Raw genomic sequence first — 22,441 nt, 5'->3', positions numbered from 1 at the left:
TGTGGGCATTGCCCGTGCCGCCCCTGAATTAGTGGAAGTCGTGCATTTTAGCAATGGTTACAAGAATAAATTGGGGATGTATTTCCTTTTTCTTATGACTATGTCCTGCCACATACAGCGGTTACATTCCTAATTCTGTACCGTGATACGGGCATGATATTTTTTCTTTGGAGGATCTCTAATAATCGAGCTGTTCCTTATCAATACACCATGGTCTTTGTTACGGTTCTTCTGGAAATACTGACATCATTTTGGGGATTAGTGATCCTTTACTGTTCCTATAGATGGTTTTGGACATTGCCCCTCTATATATTCTGTAGGTGATTGGTTGTTTTGTGCGCATAGCGGTTCCTACCTTGCCGGGCAGGGGCCTGTTATGGTGTACCGCGTCACTTGGCACATTCGTCCCTCATAAGGATTGATGGAGCTAAAGAGACGTTGTACAACCAGTCACTGAAAAAAAAAAAACCTTGTCATGACAGCCCTGCAGGTTCTTCTATCTAGTGAACAGACTCGAGTTTGCAACATAGTTGGATACATTTTCCTCCATTTGTTTGAAGATATTGCCCGTCACTCCAGTACAGTTTATTTTTTCCTCTCTGACTGATTTTATATTAGGACAGAATTCTGTCCACAATGACATCATAATGGCACCAACTGCTTCTTCAGCAAGACATAGTCATAAGTACAGGCAAATACGTCTATAGCGACATGTATCCATTATGAATACACGGCTTCACTTCTCTTCTGTGCCGCACAAATTTATTAATGTGGCATATTTCTAACAAAATAACCTTCTACCACGTCTCCTCTATTTCATGTGGAAACGTAATAAGAGTTTGAAGAAAACATTATATACCCATAGTGTCTGAAATGATACCCATTATTTCCTCCTTTAAAAAATGTTTGGTCCGCATGCCCACTACACCACTAGATGAATACCTTTAGGGGTTTAGTTTTTAAAATGGGGTCATTTCTGCGTGGTTTTTTTTTTTTGTTCAGGCAGCTCAATGCCTCTAAATGCATGATATGGGGCCTAGAATTTATTCAATTGTGCCCTGAAAGCCAAAGGGTGCTCCCTCTCTTTTTGGCCCAGCCACACGTCTAATAAGCATATTTGGGCAACAATGAGAGTATTTTTGAAAACAGGAGAAACGGGGTGATAGATTTTGGGGTGGGTTTCTTCATTTTCATGTTCGCTTTACAAAGAAATCGGTCTTCAAAGTGATACTTTTATGAAAAAAGTGAAGTTTAATTTTTTTTCACCTGCTATGCATTAAATTTAGCAAAAAACTGTGGAGTCAAAATACTCACTACACCCCTAGATAAATACCTTAAGGGGTCTAGTTTTCTAAATGGGGTCGTTTATGGGGAGTTTCTATCGTTCTGGTAGTTCAAAACCTCTCCAAATATACAGTGGGGCCTAAAACATTTTCAAGCAAAATATGAGACCTGAAAGTCTCCGGGTGTTCCCTTCCTTTCGGGCCCTGCCGTGTGTCCAGGCAATGCATTAGAGTCACAATGGGGGCATTTTTGAAAACAAGAGAAACAGGGTGATAGATTTTGTGGTGTGTTTCTTCATTCTCATGGTCGCTTTACAAAGAAATCGGTCTTCAAAGTTATACTTTTATGAAAAAAGTGAGATTATATTTTTTTACGCCTGCTTTGCATGAATTCTTACAAAAAAACTGTGGGGTCAAAATACTTACAACACCCCTTAATAAATACTTTAAGGGGTGTAGTTTGCAAAATGGGGTCACTTGTGGGGGTTTCCACCATTCTGACACCTATGAGCCTCTGAAAACCTGGCTTGGTGCAGGAAAGCCAAATGTACTTCAAAATGTATAAAATTATTACTAAACTTGTAAGTCTTCTAAATTGCTCAAAAAAAATTATTTTTTCAAAAGTGCTGCCAAAATAGAGTAAAGAGATGGAAATATATATTTAATAAAAAAAATTGTACTGTATGTATGTACATATGTGACATATTGCTGTAAAAAATAGGGAAAAATGATAATTTTTACAAAATTTCTTCATTTTTTCTATTTTTTTATTAATTTCCGTAAATCGTATCAGTCTACTTTTAACACTAAAATAAAGTACAACATGTGACGAAAAAACAATGTCAGAATTACTTGGATATTCAAAACTTTCGCTGAGTTATTTTCTGATAAAGTCAGACATACCAGATTTAACAAATCTGGCTTTGTCATTAAGGCCCAAACAGGCCCGGTCATTAAGGGGTTAAAACCCGAGCCATAGACTTTTTACGACTCCGGTTTTAACTTACTGCCCGCGCGATCGGGCTGCTGAATGTCGGGTCTCCGGCTGTCAGTGACTGCCGGGGACCCTGAGGAGAGGATAAAAGCAGCTTTCGCTGCCAGCGATCACACATGTATCCCCTATCCTGTGGATAGGGGATACATGTATTTTGTAGGACACACTGTAGGTCGCATTTTTTTTGGGAGGGGGGACGCTGTATGGCGTTCCCTACAGGGGGGGAACGCTGTATGGCGTTCCCTACAGGGGGGGCTGTATGGCGTTCCCTACAGGGGGGGCTGTATGGCGTCCCCTACAGGGGGGGGGCTCTATGGCGTTCTCTACAGGGGGGGGATGTATGGCGTTCCCTACAGGGGGGGCTGTATGGCGTTCTCTACAGGGGGGGCTGTATGGCGTTCTCTACAGGGGGGCTGTATGGCGTTCTCTGCAGGGGGACTGTATGGCGTTCTCTACAGGAGGGCTGTATGGCGTTCTCTACAGGGAGGGCTGTATGGCGTTAGCACTGTCCAATAAATATACAGTAAACAGAAGAAAATACGGTCCAGCAATCCTCATGACAATGTGATGACTTTATTAGAAAAACATTTTATAAACCACACGGCATGTTGAAGTAATGATACAAGACTGCTTACGCGCTTCGAAAGCCAACTACATTCTTCGCAAATGTACGCCATCTCCTCCAAACAGTCAATTACATCAGAAGTCCAGTTCCTTGTGCTGCATGACTCGTGGATGCCCTATCCGTGGCGATATCCGTGTCCTTTCCACTGCTTCTCACTTGAGTCCTGTAGGCACAAAAAACATTCTGCAAGTATCCATTGTCATCCGTGCCTGCAGATTCTGCATTAATGATGCAACTCACTCAACTCCTTGTCTATTTCAACGTTTACTGATGCCTCTTTTAGATGCGACAGATGTATTTTTTTTATACTTACCAGCCTGCTTCACAGGCACCATCCCTTTTTATTGGCACCTGATCAATAAGGGGGTCCTGCTCCACCACCATAACACTGCAATACTAAACTAAATCTTCCATAGACATCACAAAAACTAGACAAGCCTTTCCTCCCTTATGTTTCCCAACATTTCCTGGGACAAGTGTGTGTAGGTAGAAATCAACAAACATGTTTCCTGGCCCCAAACTTTACCCCCTCTTTCCAGTAAAGGATTGGCTTTCGGTATCACGCCTCCTCGCTTTTACCTTTTTACTTTATCCTGCGTAAACATTTTTTTCAGCATCTTAAATGTCTTGCCCATTAGCCCATCTATCCCCAACATCAGACCACTTATTATCATCTGACAGATCAGAATCAGACTCAACCAGCTACTGTTGCCTTCTTCTGCTTCTCTTTACATCCAGATGCGATGCTCCTGTAATTCCAAACATTGTGCCAGTACCCCGTGTTCTAAACATTTTGGCAACCCCAAGGTGTCCCTCTCCCATGTTGAGATTATGAGGCCCTACTGGGATATTGCTGCCTTCATCGACCCTGGATCCCTGCGCAAGGATCCTGGCACTTGGCCCATCATTGTGCCATGTTCCCTCAAATTTTTGCTAGAATGATACCATTGAGGATACCTGCCTTGCTTCCTTGATGCCATTTGCTCCAAACAATCCAGTACACTCCAAGTCCAGGTCCTTGTGCTGCATGACTTGTGGGGGCTCTATACGTGGCAATATCCTGGCACCTTCCATTGCTTTCCGCTTGAGTGCTATAAATATAAAAACATTCTGCCAGTGTCCATTATCACCTAGGCCTGCAGATTATGACTGTGTAATGAAACTCACTTAAGTCCTTGTCTATTGCATCCAGGCCTTGACACATCGCAAATGTTCTTGGCAGACCAAAGCTGTCTAAAATCTCCCTACACTCCCTCACCCAATTACCTTACACCTACGTTCAGTCCCAAACCGAGCCATGTGGCCAGCATTTTGGACAAAGATACCCCTAACTTACATTATGCCTATTCCTACCAACTATCCAAGGTTCCCCACTGCTACGCCTTTCTTGGCATTTTGCCCGCTCATTACTTTTTCAATGTACAGAGCTACTGGTGGATACTGTATATAGTAACTAATGATGGACATACCGCATATAGATGAAATATTACTTCAGAGAGTCCCCCTGGCAGCAGGCAGCCGATCTCTAGAAATTCTGGAACAAAAAGTATAAACTGTGAAAATATTATGACGTGCGCTTAGTATGGTTCATCATATCAACAAATATATGTTCAGCCTATTGAAAACATCAGGGAGATTGTTCCCACAGTCTTGTCATGTGTCTCTATAGGAACATTCTGGGTGACATCACATTATAGAATTTCTATAGGTTGTTATTTGCTATAATACTTACATATATACAGTGGATCTTCTAGCATGTCGGCTGTCACTGGTGCCACATATTCAGATGTTATAAATGTCTGTAAAATACATAATGGGTTTAATGCACATACATAAAATAACCCCATATCTATAATGAATAATAATATATTTACTTTCACACATTTCATTTTCTATCACAGGGCGAGTCCAATGCCCCTCTGCCACACAAATAACACCAGCAGTATAATGGCACATAATAGTTGGAGGACCCTGGTATAGATTTTGTATCAGGGACCAGGAGCTTATTGTTATTCTTCTATATAATCTTATCCTTAATGTAAAACTTCTAATTTGTCTTTTGTGGAGTCTTTTGGACTGGAGTAGAGAGAGTAGAAAATGGTAAATTGGATTTCTGGATTCAACAGACAAAATAATTCTTAAAGGGGTTTTCTGACAGTTTCATAAACCTTAGTCTAAGCCGCATATGGCTAAAAATAACAAATTGTCCCTACTCATTTTTTAAATTCCCGGTGGCTCCTGCGCTGGTGGTTCTGTTGTCTTTAGTTGCTAGGCCACAGCGGTCATATACGTGTGGATGGCATGTCACGTGGCAGCTATTGTGTCACATCCAGGGCCGGCCTTAGGTTTATTGGTGACATGTGCAGTATCTGTGACGTCCTCCCCCTTATGATGCACCATGTAGTGTCCAAATAATGTAATCATACAGTGCCCAAATAACATCACCCAGTCAATAAACTAGGGATTGTATCTTTCTGTTTTTTTATATTATAGGTTTGGGCCCTAAATGCCGGATCGGCAGTGTAAGTTGAGGGTGCCCAGGCCATCTATGGTGGTAGTGCCCTCTTCAGTATTGACCAGTAATACACACTATGTGATCATTTAGAGATGCAGTTAATAAAATACACTGACCTTGGACTCTCCTACTGAATACATCCGACTGAATGTAGAACGTTATGTGATGTGAGGTGGAGGACTCTGCTTAATCTTTGATCTGCCCTCCTGGGACGTGTGGTTATCATTAACTCTTATGAGGAATTAATTCTAGGAGAAAGAAAGACAATGTATTAGGACAAATCTCAATCAATGGCAACATTTCTAACTAGAACAGAGTCCAGTCCCCAACCAGTGTAAAATTACCAAAGGGGTAAATAGGATGACCGGCTGGGGTCCAGGGATTTGGGGTGGCCCACAGCTCTGGGGCTCCATACGCCCCTGAAATTGGACAAACAATAACGGCGCAGGGAGGAAGCGAAATGTCTGACCCGGTTGGTCGTCTATTAGGTGAGTATAATTTTTTATTTTATAGGAGCAAAGTGGGCACTATTAATATGGGGGATAAAAGGACTGAGTCGGGGCTTAGAAAAGGGGGCTTCATTGCTGTGGGGCCATACAAAAGGGGCATTCTGACCCAGGACATACAAAAAGTGTCATTCTAACTGTGGAGGGTATTGGTGGATACTGCATATAGTAACTAATAAGAGACGCACCTTGCATAGATGAAATATTGCTTCAGAGAGTCCCCCTGGCAGCAGGCAGCCGATCTTAAGGTGTTCTGGAAAAAACAATAATTGTGTAGTTTTATTTCTCCAGACAGACGTGTGCTCAGTATAGACCACCCAACAATGAAGGAAATGTACATTAGGGCTCATGTACACAGCAACTTCATGTGGACGGACCTGTATGGTGGCGCACAGACTGCAGTACTGGTAATGTAGACACTCTGTGTGCGCTGTGTGCTCCCCCATAAGCCAAATGTGTATTAGGAAATGACATAAATAACAAGTCCCTTATATATTACTAATACCATAATATCTTCTTTATGGAGCATTTCTATAATAATAATAATATAAAGCTGCAGCAAAATTCCCAGCGTTTACTTTTGCTACATGTGGATGAGTTTTTGAGACTGTAACTATTCACCTGTAACACTTGTGAATTTTGCCGCGCAGCAAATCTGCAGCGTCTGAATTCAGCTTTATGGCGTAGAATATAGTACTCAAATACTGCAATCATACAGTGCCCAAATAACACTGCCAGACAAGTATTGTCTGCCACACTGTAATGTAATCCATTACCAAGGAATTGTATCTGCATCCTGAGCAGTGCCCTTTACTTTTTTTTACATGAAGAGTGGGTTTGAGTGTTCAAGCAATGGGTGACCCAGACATCAAGACCAGTGGCGCCCCATTCATTAGTGACAGGTGATGCACCCAGTGTAACCGCACAGGTCGCACACCCCTAAGACAGGCCCTGGATGAACAACATTGGGGAATTTGTTCCCACAGTCTTGTCATGTGTCTCTATAGGAACATTCTGGATGACATCAGATTATAGAATTTCTATAGGTTGTCATTTGCTATAATACTTACATATATACAGTGTATGTCCTAGCATGTCGGCTGTCACTGGTGCCACATATTCAGATGTCATAAATGTCTGTAAAATACATAATGGAATAAACATAAAATAACCCCATATCTAGAATGAATAATAATATATTTACTTTCACACCTTTCATTTTCTATCACAGGACGAGTCAGACATTGAAAACATTTTGTAATGTTAGTGTAAACCCAGGGAACATAACTATAGGGGTGAAGAGGTTGCAACCAGTCACACCCAGGCCCAGGTGTCCATGACTGACATTAGGGGGGGTCACAATGTGGGCAATTTACAAATGCCAATCCCCAATGCCCCCATCTCCTAGAGGAATGCCGATTTTCGCTGCTAGAAACGCGATGTCAGTGAGAGAAGCACCCAGGCGGAAAGGCAGCTGCTGAGTTGCCCGGCCGCTTCTAAAACACAAGCAGTGGAAGGGAGCCAGCGCAGCGCCCCGTTCCACCTGCTGGAGGGATGCGCCCTATGTAATGGCACAGGTCGCACACCCCTAAGGCCGGCCCTGGCTACTGCTGAGCCTTATTAGGATAATATACGGTAGCTTTTTAAGACTATTTAATTAAATTAAATTAAACATCATATTGAAAACGACTGAGAAGTCACATTCCACATTACTGACAGCTGCAATTCTCAGACAATGGTAAGGGTATGTTCACACACTTAACTAAAAAACGTCTCTAAAATACAGAGCTCTTTTCAAGGGAAAACAGCCTCTGATTTTCAGCCATTTTTTAAACCACAAACATTTTTTGAGGCGTTTTTACCAACGTTCTTGGAGCTGTTTTTCTATTGAGACAATGAAAAACGGCTCCAAAAACGGCCGAAGGAGTGAAATGCACTTCTTTTTACAGGGTGTTTTATATGCGCCGCTTTATCAAACGCCCACGTAAAATGCACCATCGGAAAAAAATAACAGTTTTTCCCATTGAAATCAAAGCGCAGATGTTTGTTCAGCCTCTGTAGTTTTAGATGTTTTTCGGGGCGTTTATGGCCATGAAAATAGGCCATGTGAACATACTCTGAGTTGTAACTTTAATGAGAAAATATGAAACCTTGAAATCTGAATGTAAAATGTTCAGTTGTTACTTGCATTAATAGAAACATTTTACTGGAACTTGAACTGTTTGTCTAAAAGAAAAAAACAACCCCCGACAATCACCAGAAAAAAATCCTTCTACAATCATATAGTTGTGGTGAGGTGTTGGTGTGGTTAGAAATTGCTGCAGTAATGTCCAGTGTGAATCTGGCCTTATATGAGAATTCTAGAGCGTATATATTTCATGTGTCCAGTAACATGTAGAATTAATGATAAAATGCTGCATCTTACCTGTCAATCACACAGTCAATCACAGTCCCGGTCCAGACGTCATTGACAGAAATTGTAAAAAATATGTAATCCAGCTGCACATAGAACCTAATGGCTAGTACTGTCTATGACATCATCAGTGACATCATAAGCGGCTGCAGAATCTGTTACATCATCTAATTATCTCCTACTGCCTGGATAGACTGTCTGTGCATACACTGGATATAGGCGTTACATGGGACTGCTGTTTATAAACATGGAAGAAAGATACATGTGTGGTTATAGGGGCTACGACTAAGAACATGTAATGTATGAAACGTGTAATCTGTTACTAGATGGATTTTATACTTTTATACAGATGTAGCCATCTTTAACTTGACTCTGATAACTTGTTGCAGCGTGATACTTTCTTGATCCCGCAGCACTCCGTGTTTCAAGTGTGCGTGAGTAGGCTTCCACGCCAATGTGTAAAAAATGGGAACTCAGCACTCCAAGGTATTATGCAATAAGTGATATTTGATTTCACATATAGCGAAAAGTAGTAATCCAAAAATAATGGCGCCATTACCCAACAGCGACCGAGGTCACAAGCGCCGCATATCTGTGTCTAAAGAAGGTTGAATGTATAGACCGAAACGTTAAAAACCTATTTTTGGATTACTACTTTTCGCTATATGTGAAATAAAATATCATTTGTTGCAGCGTGATATCACACAACAAAAGCCATTGAAAAAGTCAAGATAAGGGATTGTTTATTTAATGCGTTAAAAGTCAACGTAAAGACGGCAACATCTGAACTAATAAAGGATACATTTTATTGAATTTCGTTTTAGGCTACATTCACACAACAGTAAAAAACGTCCGCTTTCAGAGCAATGATGTTCTATGGGTATATTCACACGGCCTTTTTTTAACCACCCGTGAATATTGGCCGTCAAAAAATAGAACATGTCCTATTTTTGGCCGCTTTCACGGCCAGACGGCCCCCATAGAAGTCAATGGATCAATTTTTAACGGCCGTCAATACATGTAATAGCCGTTAAAAACGGTTCTGTGATTTGGGGATTCAAGAGCCAAGGGAACTATTGGCTCCCTTGCTGGTAATCGGCGGCGCAATGACACATACTCACCGATGCAGCGCCGTCCTCTACAGGTGTGGTCTCTAGTCTCATGGGTTCTGCGAAGGTGACGAGATGACGTCCTCGCGTCGCCTTCGCAGAACCAGTGAGACTAGAGATCACTCGTGAAGTAGACGGTCATGCATCGGTGAGTATGTAGGGCATTCAGGCGGACAAAAATTACGGATATTGTTGCGCTCACTACTATGGTAGCATGGCGCTAGTACAGGGGACATTGTTGTCTACTGTAGCAAATTTTTCGGCACGGTCCTGAATTTACAGAGAGAGTCCCGGAAGATTACCGCAGGGAGGGGGGGGTGTGGTGCTTTCTCCGGAGAGGTGTCTGTGTCATCATCTACAGGGGGGCTGTGTGCCATCGTCTACAGGGGGCTGTGTGCCATCGTCTACAAGGGGGCTGTGTGCCATCATCTACATGGGGCGGTGTGCCATCATCTACAGGGGGGCTGTGTGCCATCATCTACAGGGGGGCTGTGTGCCATCATCTACAGGGGGGCTGTGTGACATCATCTACAGGGAGGCTGTGAGCCATCATCTACAGGGAGGCTGTGAGCCATCATCTACAGGGGGTCTGTGTGCCATCATCTACAGGGGGTCTGTGTGCCATCATCTACAGGGGGTCTGTGTGGCATCATATACAGGGGGTCCGTGTGCCATCATCTACAGGGGGGCTGTGTGGCATCATCTACAGGGGGGCTGTGAAACAATCATGACAATGACCTTTGTTTGGGTGTTTTCAGGGGGTTGGGACAAAAGAAGCCAGACAAATGAAATTCATCAGTTTTTTTAACGGCCATGAAAAAAGGATGCAAAATGGATGTCAAACGGCCATTAAAAACGGACAGACGGACTGGAAGTGTATAAAAATTTGCAGACACAATGATGCAAAACGGCCATGAAAAACTGACAGTTGATCAATTTTTAAAGTACTATATAATGTACTGGGAAGCTGTAAAAAAATTATTTGCGGGCTGAAATTGGAAAAAACTGTGATTCCTCCATTGTTTTTTGGGTTTCGTTTTAACGGCTTTCACCGTGTGGTAAAAAGAAACAACTTAACTTTATTCTGCGGCTCAATAAGATTACAGTGATATCAAATTTATATTTTTTTTTTTTATATTTTACTACTTTAACCGCTGCCCTCCCCAACCATTTTAGGATTTTTACTTTTGGTTTTTCCTCCCCACCTTCCAAAAGCTATAATTGTTTTATTTTTCCATCTATATAGCCATATTAGGGCTTGTTTTTTTGCGGGACAAGTTGTCGTTTTTTATGGCACTATTTATTGTACCGCATAATGTACTGGGAAGCTGTAAAAAAATTATTTGTTGGGTGAAATGGACAAAAAACAGCGATTACGCCATTTTTTGGGGAGTTTTGTTTTTATGGCATCCATTAGGCGGCAAAAACTACATATGCACCTTATTCTACAGGTCGATACGATTACGGCGATACCAAATTTAAATGTTATGTTTTATGTTTTACCACTTTTAAAAAAATAATACTATTTGCTAAATTAAAAAAATCTTTTGTGTCGCCATATTCTAAGAGCCGTAACTTTTTCATTTATCCATCAATTTAGCAATGTGAGGGCTCAAATTTTGCGGGCCGAGCTGTAGTTTTCACTGATAGCATCTTTTGGTATATGCAACTTTTTGATTACTTTTATTTCATTTTTAAGAAAAGCTAAGGTGACCAAAACCCAGCAATTTGCGTGTTTCATATATATATATATATATATATATACTTTTTTTTTACTGCATTTACCGAGCGGGTTAAACAAAGCTATGTTGTGATAGTTCAGACTTTTACGGATGCGGCAATACCAGTTATGGTAAAAATTTGAAAAGGGGTGTTTTTTGATCTTTTAATACTTTATTTTTTTTGGAACATAACAAAAAACTTTATTTAACTATTTTTTACTTTTTTTATTAGTCCCCCTAGGGACTTGAAGCAGTGATTGTTGGATTGCTTGCATGATATACTGCAATACTAATGTATTGCAGTATATCGTGATTCTGACAGTCTGCTTTAAAGCCCTGCCGGAGGCAGAGCTTCAAAGGAGTAGAAAAATGACAGACCTGGGGGCCTTTGTTAACCATGGAAGAAAGATACGTGTGCTGTTATAGGGGCTACGACTAAGAACATGTAATATATGAAACATGTAAGCTGTTACTGGATGGATATAAACTGTTATACTAATAAAGAATATATTTTATTGAATTTAATTTGAGTTCTGGATTATCTAATTTTTAATACTCCATAAAGTTACCAGACTATTATCCGCACACCGAGAGTTTATTGGACACATGCACGGCCTGGTGAGCAGATAAACTTCTTGTTTGTTTGTGTGAAGTCATGTACAGATGTAGCAATCCTTTTCCTTATAACTTGCTGCAGCATGATCACTTATCACTTAAGTTATTGAAAACCATTGAAAAAGTGAATTTAAAGTGTCTTGCCACTGTGTATTTAAGGCCCCATGCACACAAATGTGTGCCTGCGGCTGCAATTCCCCCAAAAATCCACTGGAGAATTGCGGCCCCATTCATTTCTATGGGCTCATGCACACGACCGTGATATCCAGGGTTATAGAAAATAATGGACGCGGCCATGTGCATGGCCCGCAATTTGCGGGTGGCTCGCGGGTGACACTCCACGGCCGGCCGACCCAAAAATCACAGCTGTGCACATGGCTACAGTCGTGTGCATGAGGCCTAAGGCTGGGTTCACACTGAGTTTTTTGCAGCCTGAAATTCTGCCTCAATATTGCGTTTGTAATTTTGAGGCAGATTTTGCTCTGCCTGCACACCGATTTTTGCTGCGTTTTTAACAGCGTTTTTCACCCACGGTCATTGAGCCACGAAATACGCTTTCTCTGCCTCCCATTGATGTCAATGGGAGGTCAGAGGCGCAAACGCCCGAAGATAGGGCATGTCCCTTCTTTCTCTCACGAGCCGTTTTTTCCGCTCACGGGAAAAAAACGCCTCACCTCCCATTGAAATCAATTGAAAGCCTTTTTGGCCGTTTTTCGAGTGTTTTCGGACTCGGTTTCCGCGTCAAAAAATGTGTCAAAAAAATACGTGTGAACTGACCCTAAGGGTATGTTCAGACGCTTAGCAAAAAACGTCCGTAAACTACGGAGATGTTTTGAGAAAATCAGCCTCTGAATTTGAGGCATGTTGGAAGCGTGTTTGCGAGCGTTTTTCATGTCGAGGCGTATTTTGGGGCGTTTTTGCACGCGTAATTGAGCCGTTTTCCAAGGCGTTTTTGAGACTTTTTTTTAAGAAGTTTTTTGAAGCGTATTCCAGGCGTTTCAAAAACAAGCCCACTAGGGGCTGTACTTCTGGCCCAGGCCTACAAAAACTCAGCCCAAAATCAGCAACTTTCCTTTTTTGGCTTAGCAGTGGTTATTGAGTGCATTTAGTTTGGAAAATGAGTTCCCAGAAATTAGCAGAGCAATCCCAGCAGGAGCAGCAGGGGGAACATGTGGCGGAAAGGCGCATTAAAATTCGCCGCAGCCATATGGAGACATTGATGCAAATTGTCCTCAATGTCATTCAACGTAGAAGAATTTGTGAGGCATGTTTCTAAATGTAGGGATTATGTTGTGAATATTTTTTGTATTTTTTTTAATTGTAAATTATAATGGACATTTGGTCCCACTTGATGTTTCTCAGGAGCCTGAAAGGCGACAGAGGTTTTGGGTGCACCCCATTAATCTCCTCCGTAATGAAAGGGGACACATTGGCCACCTTTACCAAGAATTAAGACGGTGACCTTTTTTGTGGTTGTTTGAAACAAAAGTACACCTTAAACGCGTGGGTGGTTGCGGTGCATGTGCCGGAGGTTCGGAATTGTATCGCTGATGCTCTTTCTCGCTCACAGTGGGATCGATTCCGTCAATTGGCATCGGGAGCGGAGCTGCTCGGTTTGGCTTGTCCGGAACATCTCTGGGATCGGGTTTCGGTCCCGTAGAATGGTTGATTGAAAAGTCGTTGGCAAGTACGACATGAAGTGCTTATTCTGCTTGTTGGAGGCAGTGGGAAGAGTGGGTAAGAGGTTTGGGTAGCGTCAGCACGGATCAAGACAGGTTGGTGGCACTTTTGTATTGGTTAAGGGACGCTTGGGAGGCGGGGTTTTCCCTGGCTAAGGTCAATCGTTTCGTCTCTGCATTGGCTTTTAGTTTTAAGTTGCGGGGTCTACGGGATTTGTCTAAGGATTTTTTGGTAGGGCAAGCTTTGAAGGGTTTGCGTCGAGGTAGAGTCGTAGCAGATCAGAGGCGGCCCGTGTCTTTTACTCTCCTCGGTTCTTTGGGTTTATCGCTAGCGTCTGTCTGTCGTTCGCCTTTTGAGGTTGAGTTATTTCAGTTAGCGTTTTTTGGTGCGCTTCGAATTGGCGAGTTGGTTTCGCCTAGTACCAAGCGGGCAGGGGGATTGAGATTGGAGGATGTGGGTCTATATGGGGATAGACTTGAGTTGTTGTTGCGGCGGTCCAAAACTGACCAAATGGGAAAGGGGAAGCACATAGTTTTGTTTGCCCTCCCGGGATCGGCGATGTGTCCGGTCGCTTGTATGCTTGCTTTCAAGCTACGGGTGGGGGCGTCCGAGTTGCCATTGCTACGTCACGAAAATGGGTAATTTTTGTCCAGATATCAATTTGGCGCAGTATTTAAGAAATGTTTAGCTGCGGTCGGAGTCGGTTCGGGTCCTTACTCTTCTCACTCCTTTCGGATTGGAGCAGCGACTGAGGCTGGGCGTTGGGGGTTGGATGACGAGGGGGTGCGGCGCATTGGCCGTTGGGAGTCCAACAGGTTTAGGACATACGTGCGCCCTCATTTGTTATGAGTCGTGTTGTTATTTGCTTGTTTGGTGTTAAAAGCATGTGTGCTTGTCCTTTTTCGTTTCAGATCAGCGCCCTTGCCTGGTGTGGTTGTTAGGACACTCTTACGTGCATTGGGGGCCTTGAGGGCGGACGTCCGCCCTGACGGCCATCAGCTGCGCATTCCGCGGCAGGATGCGGTTTTGCATTGGCTGGGATTCAGAGGTATGTTATGGAGCCGGGTTTTAGCCGAGTTTCAGACATACTCTCGGCTGGATAGGGTTCTGGAGGTTCTGGTATTGCACGTGGGGGGAAATGATTTGGGGGTGCGCCCCTTTCGGGAGTTGGTGCAGGATATCAAACACGATATGTTGTGTTTATGGGCATCTTATCCCTGCCTAGTGATAGTTTGGTCCGACATAGTTCCGAGGGAGCTTTGGCGGCTGGCACGGTCTGTGGAGAGGGTTAACAAGGCCCGTAATAAAGTGAATCGGGCGGTGTCACGTTTTGTAGCCAAGAACGGGGGCATTTGTGTGCGGCACAGGGATTTGGAGTCAGGAGAGGGGAACTACTGGAGGAGTGATAGAGTGCATCTGACCGAGGTTGGGATTGATTTGTGGAGCCTGGCACTAGCAGAAGGAATTGAAAGGGCTGTGGTGGTTTGGAGGGACTCACAGGCTTAAGGTGGTCAAGGCCTGTTTCGCTGTGGCGGGGGGAGTCCTTGAGGTTGGTCAGTACTAAATGGTGGGGGGGTCGCATCGGGGGTACGCCTCCCCCAAAAAGGTGCATTATTTGAAGACTTCATAGGGTGTTATCCCTTTTGAAGTGGTCTTCTGGTGGTTGGAGCCATCTGCAGAGGTGAGCGGTGCCTCCGAGCTGGTTTACGGCTGGAGGTAAATAGTTGGTGGTGGTTGCAGATGGCTAACTCGAGGCAAACATATCGTAAAAATGGCTTAAAGGACTTCCCCTGCTCTGATTAGTGTTAATGTTAATTGTTATTTATGATTCTGACCCATGTTGGGTCATGTGATTTATAGGAGGAATTCTCTGGTTGAATTCCTAAGTAGTTATCAGAATGTTTCGGATCAAATTGCATTTTATAAACAATGTAAATGAATAAACGGCTGCTGTGGCCATTTCACATCCAACCTCGGTTGTCACGTGTCTTTTTTCTTGGGCGAATGTGTGGAAAAAGGATAAATAAAATGTTCAATAACACATGACTCTACCTAGGCAAGTCAAGAAGAGGCTGGACGCAGCACAGAGGGCTTCAGAGGGAAGCCTCCATGACGGACATAGGAGGGAAAGGGTTAAGTAGTTAGAGAAGGAGGGAGTATAAGGAGGAGTTGGGGAAGGGGAAGGGAGGAGTTCGGGGACGTTATCTGTTCTTCCCGCTGTTTTCGGCATTGAGCCGGAAGCAGCAGGAGGAAGAGCACGCAAAAATCACGAGCTTCCACCCTCCCGTATGTAGAACCTATCCTCAAAGAGGAAATAGTTGTCAGTCAATATGAGATTGAGTAGATCATCACAGAGCTTCATGATGTCTGGATGTGTGTCAGCGTTGGTCAGCATTTCGTGTACTGCTCTTGTGCCCTTGATGTGTTGGATAGATGTATAGAGGCTGCAGACATCAAATGTTACCAATATGGTTTCCGTTGATAGTTGGTCTAGTCTTCTAATGTATGAAAGAAATTCTGATGTGTCAAGAAGAAATGATTTTATTTTTCTGACCAGAGGTGTTAGTACTTTTTCAGGAAATTTGGAGATAGGTGAAAAGATGGAGTCAGTGGATGCTACTATGGGACGGCCTGGGGGCTTGTCGAGTCTTTTATGGATATAGAATACTGGTGTGATGAGGTGTCTATTAGTCAGGAATGATACTGTCTCCTGATCTATAGTACCTTGGGCCATGTATCTATCTAGAATATCAGTGGCTTTCGTCATAATTGTGCTTGTTGGATCATGGTTAATGGGTTTATAGACTGTCCTATCGCCAAGCTATCTATTTACTTCCTCCATGTAGGTGGCCCTATCCATGACGACAATAGCCCCGCCTTTATCTGCGTGTTTAATTATTAAATCCCTATCACTAGTAAGTGAGAGTAAGGCTTGCCTAACAATATTGTCAAGGTTGGTCTGGCATTTAAAAAGGCCTAGGCCAAAGTCATGGCGGAAAGCCTCCACGTCTCTGTGGACCAGTCCAATGAATGTTTCCAGTGGGGGTGAACTGGAAAACATTCTTTGTCTTAACGTGTGACAAACTTGTATGTATTCTGGACTATCAGGCTATAAAAAATGAATTTAACAACATGTGTGCAAGCCTTCAGTGCATGCACACATGGTGTTAGAAAAAATCCGGCCTCCTCCGACCCCTTCAGCCGGCCATTCCATCTCCAGAATTGGTGCATTTTCAGGTGTATTATTACACCAATATTTCCTATCATCTATGTTAAAAATAGGATAGTACCTGCTGGCCCAGATTGCCCCACGCTCCCAATCGCAAGTGCTGTCTATACCTTTCCTTAATGTGTTACTCTATGATCCAACAGGTGCGTAGCATGCCAAGTTCCTCTTCATTCTTGGAGGCGTGTTTTTCTGGTACCAATATTAGTACAAAATTCCTCTTCTACCTACAACAAATGACCCATTCTTTCCCCACAATATGGGAAAGAATGAGGGGCACACCGCCAAATCGAATTGGAAAACATTCTTTGTCTTAACGTGTGACAAACTTATATGTATTCTGGACTATCAGGCTATAAAAAATGAATTTAACAACATGTGTGCAAGCCTTCAATGCATGCACACATGGTGTTAAAAAAAATTTGCCTCCTCCTACCCCTTCAGCTGCCCATTCCATCTCCAGAATTGGTGCATTTTCAGGAGTATTATTACACCAATATTTCCTAACATCTTGTTTAAAGATAGGATAGTACCTGCTGGCCCAGAATGTCCAACGCTCCCGATCGCAAGTGTTGTCCATACCTTTCCTAAATGTGTTACTCCACGATCCAACAGGTGTGTAGCGCGCCAAGTTCCTCTTCATCCCTTGTAGGCGCGTTCTTCTGGTACCAATATTAGTACACCTGTAATGACGGGGTAGGGAGAAAGGCAGGTGAGCCCTAATCTACCCGCCACTCAGTCCCTGCCTACTTGCACGACCCGTCTTAGGCGACGGTGTACAACTGGGCGACGGTCCCTACGCTTAATACGTGCACGACAGACAAACAGACAAGGGTAAACAGAAGCTAAGGGAAATGGGGCAGTTGCCCACGGCAACACCGTTAGCAACAAGAGTAGTGAACGAGCCGAGTCAAACCAGGAGTGTACGAGGTACCAAACGCAGAGCAGGAGCGTAGTCAGTAAAGCCAGGGTCAAGATGAAGCAGAGCTCAATAGTAATAGCTGGAGCAGCCGAGCCAGGAAACAAGATAGAATCACAGGCAAAGACAAGATACAAATGAAGGTATACATAGACCGAGGGCGGGAGCTAGAACCGTCTGGCCAGGCTGTGATAGGTTCTCCCACTCCTCAGCCTACCAGCCTGAGTGGTAGCAGATCAAGTCACGCTATCAGACCTAGGAGCAGATGCAGACTGATTAACCACGGGCGTCGACACAGAAGCTGCGTCTAGCAAATCCTCTACAGTACCCCCCTTTTATGAGGGGTCACTGGACCCTTCCTAGGTGGACCTGGCTTATTGGGGAACCGAAGATGGAACCTCCTGAGCAATACCCCAGCATGAACATCCCAAGCGGGTACCCAAGTCCTCTCCTCAGGCCCGTAACCTCTCCAATGGACCAGGTACTGGAGGGAGCCTTGGACCATCCTGCTTTCCACAATCTTGGCCACCTCGAATTCTACCCCTTCAGGGGTGAGAACAGGGACCGGAGGTTTCCTCGAGGTAACCAAGGATGGGGAGCAGCGTTTCAGGAGGGTGGAATGAAACACGTCGTGTATTTGAAAAGATGGGGGTAACTCCAGCCGGAAAGAGACAGGGTTAAGGACCTCAATGACCTTGTACGGCCCTATAAACCGGGGAGCAAATTTTTGGGACGAAACCTCAAAGCACAAATTTTTTGAAGACAGCCACACCAGATCCCCGACCACAAACAAGGAGTTTGCAGTACGTCTTCTATCTGCCTGAGTCTTTTGCACGCTCTGGGACGCCTCTAGAATCTTCTGAACCTGGGCCCAGACTGTGCACAGTTCCCAATGAACGACAACTACCTCGGGATTGTTGGAACCACCAGGTGAAACGGAGGAGAACCGTGGATTAAACCCAAAATTACAGAAAAAGGGGGAGACCCCTGACGAGTTACTGACCCAGTTATTAAGATAAAATTCGGCGAGGGGAATGAAGGAGACCCAATCATATTGACAGTCAGAAATAGAATACCTTAAATATTGTTCTAGGGACTGATTAGTCCTCTCAGTTTGGCCATTAGTTTCAGGATGGAAGGCCGAGGAGGACAGATCAATCTCCAACTTTTTACAGAAGGCTCTCCAAAACAATGAAACAAATTGTACCCCTCTGTCAGAAACAATATTGACAGGAACCCCTTGGAGACGCAGGATGTGTTTGACAAGCAAGGTAGCTAACGTCTTGGCATTGGGTAATTTCTTGAGGGGCACAAAGTGGCACATCTAACTAAAGCTGTTGACTACAACCCACACCACCGACTTGCCTTGAGATGGAGGCAGATCGGTGATAAAATCCATGGACATATGGGTCCAAGGTCTCTAGGGAATGGGCAAAGAAGATAGTAAGCCCGCTGGTCGGGACCTGGGAGTCTTGGACCTAGCACAAACCTCACAAGCGGTGACGTAGGCCTTAACGTCTTTAGGCAAGCCAGGCCACCAATAGTTTCTAGAAATTAGGTGCTTAGTACCCAGGATGCCTGGATGGCCAGATAGTGCAGAGTCATGATTTTCCCTGAGTACCCTTACCCCTAATTGCAGGGGAACAAACAGCTTATTCTCAGGAAAATTCCCGGGAGCTGAATCCTGATCAGCTGCAATTTCGGAGACTAAGTCAGAATCAACAGTGGATATTATTATACCTGGGGGCAAAATACAAGCAGGATCTTCCTCCGAAGGAGGGCTGGCCATGAAGCTACGCGACAGTGCATCAGCTTTAATATTTTTAGACCCAGCCCTATAGGTGAAAAGTTGAATCTAGTAAAAAACAACGCCCATCGAGCTTGTCTCGGGTTTAGCCTCCGGGCAGATTCTAGGAAGACCAGATTCTTGTGGTCGGTAAGGACCGTTAGGTGGTGCCTAGCCCCCTCCAAAAAGTGGCGCCACTCTTCAAATGCCCATTTAATGGCTTAGAGTTTGCGGCTGCCCACGTCATAGTTACTCTCAGTGGGCGAAAACTTCCTGGAGAAGTAGGCACAGGGACGGAGATGGGTGAGGGAACTGTTACCCTGGGACAAGACAGCCCCCACTCTCACCTCGGACGCGTCAACCTCCACGACAAATGGCTCCATTTGGTTGGGCTGAACCAGCACCGGGGCCGAGATAAAGCACTTCTTAAGGACCTCAAAAGCCTGGACAGCCTCAGGAGGCCAGCGGAGGAGATCAGCACCTTTGCGAGTGAGGTCCGTAAGAGGCTTAGCGATGACCGAGAAGTTAGCTATAAATCTCCTGTAATAATTAGCGAACCCCAAGAAGCACTGTAACGCCTTCAGGGAGGCAGGTTGGACCCATTCCGCCACAGCCTGGACCTTGGCGGGGTCCATGCGGAATTCATGAGGAGTGAGGATTTGACCCAAAAATGGTATCTCTTGCACCCCAAACACACATTTTTCGGTCTTCGCAAACAGTTTGTTTTCCCGAAGGGCCTTGAGAACCTTCCTGACATGCTCAATGTGGGAGGACCAGTCCTCGGAAAACACAAGTATGTCATCAAGGTACACTACAATAAATACCCCCAGGTAATCTCTTAAAATCTCATTTATGAAATTCTGGAAGACCGTGGGAGCATTACACAACCCAAAGGGCATGACGAGGTATTCGAAATGACCTTCGGGCGTGTTAAACGCAGTCTTCCACTCATCCCCATCTTTGATGCGGTTAAGGTTATACGCCCCCCGTAGATCAAACTTAGAGAACCATTGGGCCCCCTGAACCTGATTAAAGAGATCAGGAATCAAAGGAAGGGATACTGATTCCTTACAGTGACCTTATTCAAGTTACGGTAGTCAATGCATGGCCTAAGACCACCATCCTTCTTCCTTACGAAGAAGAAGCCAGCACCTACAGGAGAAGTAGAGGGGCGACTGTAACCCTTGGCCAGGCATTCCTGGATATACTCTCTCATGGCTTCACGTTCAGGACAAGAGAGATTAAATATCCTACCCTTAGGGAACTTAGCTCCTGGTACCAAATCGATGGCGCAATCGTATTCTCTATGAGGAGGTAACACCTCGGAGGCCTCCTTAGAGAAAACATCAGCGAAGTCCTGAACAAACTCAGGTAGCGTGTTCACCTCCTCAGGGGGAGAAATAGAATTAACAGAAAAACATGACGTCAAGCATTCATTACCCCATTTGGTAAGCTCCCCAGTATTCCAGTCAAACGTGGGATTATGCAACTGCAACCAGGGAAGGCCTAAAACCAAATCGGACGATAATCCCTGCATCAACAGTACAGAGCACTGCTCCAAATGCACGGAGCCAACAAGGAGTTCAAAAACTGCGGTATGCTGTGTAAAATAACCATTAGCAAGAGGAGTGGAGTCGATACCCACTACCGGGACAGGTTTAGGCAAATCAAACAAAGGCATAGCTAGAGACATAACAAATTCCACAGACATGATATTAGCAGAAGACCCTGAATCCACGAAGGCACTGCCGGTAGCAGACCTACCACCAAAAGAGACTGGAAAGGGAAGCAAGATTTTATTAGTTTTCATATTTACGGGAAATACCTGTGCGCCCAAGTGACCTCCCCGATGATCACTTAGGTGCGGAAGTTTTCCGGCTGCTTATTCTTACGCCTAGGACAGGTGTTCACTTGATGCTTGTCATCCCCACAATAGAAGCAGAGACCATTCTTCCTGCGGAACTCTCTACGTTGTCGGGGGGACACGGAGGCCCCGAGTTCCAAAGGTACCTCCGAGTCTTCCGTGGAAGAAAGAAGCAACGGAACCTCGGGAGGCATCATGTGGGAGTCAGAGGGGAAAACACAAAAACATTCCAGTTGTCGTTCCCTGAGACGCCGGTCAAGTCATACCGCTAAAGCCATAACCTGGTCTAGGGACTCAGAAGAGGGATAACTAACTAGCAGGTCTTTCAGGGCGTTCGACAGACCCAACCTAAACTGGCACCTTTAGGCAGGGTCATTCCACCGAGAAGCTACACACCACTTCCTAAAGTCAGAACAATACTCCTCCACAGGTCTCTTACCCTGACGTAAGGTCACCAGCTGACTCTCGGCAAAGGCAGTCCTGTCAGTCTCGTCATAAATGAGTACGAGAGCAGAAAAGAAAAGATCAACGGAGGAAAGTTCAGGGGCGTCAGGGCCCAAGGAGAAGGCCCATTCTTGGGGCCCTTCCTGGAGCCGGGACATAATTATACCCACCCGCTGGCTCTCAGTACCTGAGGAGTGGGGCTTTAAGCGAAAATAGAGCCTACAACTCTCCTGAAAGGAGAAAAAAGTCTTCCAGGTCCCCTGAGAACCGGTCAGGCAACTTGAGGTGGGGTTCAAGAGGTGAGGTGAGGGGCACTACCATGGTAGCATCAGGCTGGTTTACCCTCTGAGCCAGGGCCTGGACCTGTAGGGAGAGACCCTGCATTTGCTGAGCCAGGGTCTCAAGGGGGTCCATAGTAGTGTGAGGGACCAGGGTAGACTAGGTAAAGGGCTTGTGATTATGTAATGATGGGGGTAGGGAAACAGACACGTGAGCCCTAATCTACCCGCCACTCAGTCCCTGCCTACTTGCAACGACCCGCCCTAGGCGACGGGGTACAACTGGGCGACGGTCCCTACGCTCAATAAGTGCACGACAGACAGACAAGGGTACACAGAAGCAAAGGGGAATGGGGCAGTTGCCCACGGCAACACCGTGAACAACAAGAGTAGTGAACGAGCCGAGTCAAACCAGGAGTGTACGAGGTACCAAACGCAGAGCAGGAGAGTAGTCAGTAAGCCA

The 22,441-nt window shown here is 44.7% G+C and overlaps 1 long non-coding RNA gene across 1 annotated transcript; it reads right to left on the bottom strand.

Moving 5' to 3' along the window:
- Positions 1-2,879: 2,879 nt before the first annotated feature.
- Positions 2,880-8,394, bottom strand: LOC142719275 (uncharacterized). The gene is made up of 6 exons (XR_012872720.1): positions 8,349-8,394; positions 6,994-7,060; positions 6,112-6,176; positions 5,534-5,665; positions 4,635-4,701; positions 2,880-4,455 (listed from the first exon to the last, which is right to left on the bottom strand). It is a non-coding gene; the product is annotated as an uncharacterized LOC142719275 (long non-coding RNA).
- Positions 8,395-22,441: the final 14,047 nt, after the last annotated feature.

This window comes from Rhinoderma darwinii, unplaced genomic scaffold (assembly GCF_050947455.1).
Source record: "Rhinoderma darwinii isolate aRhiDar2 unplaced genomic scaffold, aRhiDar2.hap1 Scaffold_474, whole genome shotgun sequence".
Classification (NCBI taxonomy): domain Eukaryota; kingdom Metazoa; phylum Chordata; class Amphibia; order Anura; family Rhinodermatidae; genus Rhinoderma; species Rhinoderma darwinii.
The sequence above is the reverse complement of the archived record's forward strand: the minus strand, read 5'-3'. Positions and strand labels throughout refer to the sequence as shown.